The sequence below is a fragment of the Mytilus trossulus genome, chromosome 6, assembly GCF_036588685.1.
Source record: "Mytilus trossulus isolate FHL-02 chromosome 6, PNRI_Mtr1.1.1.hap1, whole genome shotgun sequence".
Classification (NCBI taxonomy): domain Eukaryota; kingdom Metazoa; phylum Mollusca; class Bivalvia; order Mytilida; family Mytilidae; genus Mytilus; species Mytilus trossulus.
In genome coordinates, this window is record NC_086378.1 from 4,293,873 (window position 1) to 4,296,589 (window position 2,717).

Genomic DNA, 2,717 nt, shown 5'->3' on the forward strand with positions numbered 1-2,717 from the left:
AGAAGTAGCCAGTGTTTTCTTTGTATTTCGAAGTAGTAGCCAGTGCTTTCTTTGTATAAAGAAGTAGAAGCCAGTGCTTTCTTTGTATATTGAAGTAGAAACCAGTGCTTTCTGTGTTTATAGAAGTAGAAGCTAGTGCCTTCTTTGTATAAAGAAGAAACAGCCAGTGCTTTCTTTGAATATCGAAGTAGAAGCCAATGCTTTTATTATTTATAGAAGTAGAAGCCAGTGCTTTCTTTGTATATAGAAGAAGAAGCCAGTGCTTTCTTTGAATATCGAAGTAGAAGCCAGTGCTTTCTTTGTATATAGAAGTAGAAGCCAGTGCTTTCTTTATATATAGAAGTAGTAGCCAGTGCTTTCTTTGAATATCGAAGTAGAAGCCAATGCTTTCTTTGCATATAGAAGTAAAAGCCAGTGCTTTCTTTGTATAAAGAAGTAGAAGCCAGTGCTTTCTTTGTATATTGAAGTAGAAACCAGTGCTTTCTGTGTTTATAGAAGTAGAAGCTAGTGCCTTCTTTGTATAAAGAAGAAGCAGCCAGTGCTTTCTTTGAATATCGAAGTAGAAGCCAATGCTTTTATTATTTATAGAAGTAGAAGCCAGTGCTTTCTTTGTATATAGAAGAAGAAGCCAGTGCTTTCTTTGAATATCGAAGTAGAAGCCAGTGCTTTCTTTGTATATAGAAGTAGAAGCAAGTGCTTTCTTTGTATATCAAAGAAGAAGCCAATGCTTTCTTTGTATATAGAAGTAGAAGCCAATGCTTTCTTTTTATATGAAGTAGTAACCAGTGCTTTCTTTGTATATAAAAGTAACAGCCAGTGCTTTCTTTATATATAGAAGTAGAAGCCAGTGCTTTCTTTATAAATAGAAGTTGTAGCCAGTGATTTCTTTATAAATAGAAGTAGTAGCCAGTGATTTCTTTGTATATAGAAGAAGAAGCCAATGTTTTCTTTGTATATAGAAGTATTAGCCAGTGTTTTCTTTGTATATAGAAGTATTAGCCAGTGCTTTCTTTGTATATAGAATTAAAAGCGAGTGTTTTCTTTGTATATAGAAGTAATAGCCAGTTCTTTCTTTGTATATAGAAGTAGAAGGCAGTGCTTTCTTTGTATATACAAGTAGAAGCCAGTGCTTTCTTTGTATATAGAGGTAAAAGCCAGTGCTTTCTTTGTATATAGAATTAAAAGCGAGTGTTTTCTTTGTATATAAAAGTAACAGCCAGTGCTTTCTTTATATATAGAAGTAGAAGCCAGTGCTTTCTTTATAAATAGAAGTAGTAGCCAGTGATTTCTTTATAAATAGAAGTAGTAGCCAGTGATTTCTTTGTATATAGAAGAAGAAGCCAATGTTTTCTTTGTATATAGAAGTATTAGCCAGTGCTTTCTTTGTATATAGAAGTATTAGCCAGTGCTTTCTTTGTATATAGAATTAAAAGCGAGTGTTTTCTTTGTATATAGAAGTAATAGCCAGTTCTTTCTTTGTATATAGAAGTAGAAGCCAGTGCTTTCTTTGTATATACAAGTAGAAGCCAGTGCTTTCTTTGTATATAGAGGTAAAAGCCAGTGCTTTCTTTGTATATAGAATTAAAAGCGAGTGTTTTCTTTGTATATAGAAGTAATAGCCAGTGCTTTCTTTGTATAAAGAAGTAGAAGCCAGTGCTTTCTTTGTATATAGAATTAAAAGCGAGTGTTTTCTTTGTATATTGAAGTAGAAGCCAGTGTTTTCTTTGTATATATAAATAAAAGCCAGTTCTTTCTTTGTTTATAAAAGTAGTAGCCAATGCTTTCTTTGTATATAGAAGTAGAAGCCAGTGCTTTATTTAAATATAGAAGTAGTAGCCAGTGCTTTCTTTATATATAGAAGTAGTAGCCAGTGCTTTCTTTGAATATCGAAGTAGAAGCCAATGCTTTCTTTGCATATAGAAGTACAAGCCAGTGCTTTCTTTGTATTTCGAAGTTGTAGCCAGTGCTTTCTTTGTATAAAGAAGTAGTAGCCAGTGCTTTCTTTGTATATTGAAGTAGAAACCAGTGCTTTCTGTGTTTAAAGAAGTAGAAGCTAGTGCCTTCTTTGTATAAAGAAGAAGCAGCCAGTGCTTTCTTTGAATATCAAAGTAGAAGCCAATGCTTTCTTTGTATATAGAAGTAGAAGCCAATGCTTTCTTTGTATATGAAGTAGTAACCAGTGCTTTCTTTGTATATTGAAGTAGAAACCAGTGCTTTCTTTGTTTAAAGAAGTAGAAGCAAGTGCTTTTTTGTATATCGAAGAAGAAGCCAATGCTTTCTTTGTATATAGAAGTAGAAGCCAATGCTTTCTTTGTATATGAAGTAGTAGCCAGTGCTTTCTTTGTATATTGAAGTAGAAACCAGTGCTTTCTGTGTTTAAAGAAGTAGAAGCTAGTGCCTTCTTTGTATAAAGAAGAAGCAGCCAGTGCTTTCTTTGAATATCGAAGTAGAAGCCAATGCTTTCTTTGTATATAGAAGTAGAAGCCAGTGCTTTCTTTGTTCAAAGAAGTAGAAGCAAGTGCTTTCTTTGTATATTGAAGAAGAAGCCAATGCTTTCTTTGTATATAGAAGTAGAAGCCAATGCTTTCTTTGTATATGAAGTAGTAACCAGTGCTTTCTTTGTATATGAAGTAGTAGCCAGTGCTTTCTTTGTATATAAAAGTAACAGCCAGTGATTTCTTTGTATATAGAAGTAGAAGCCAGTGCTTTCTTTGTAT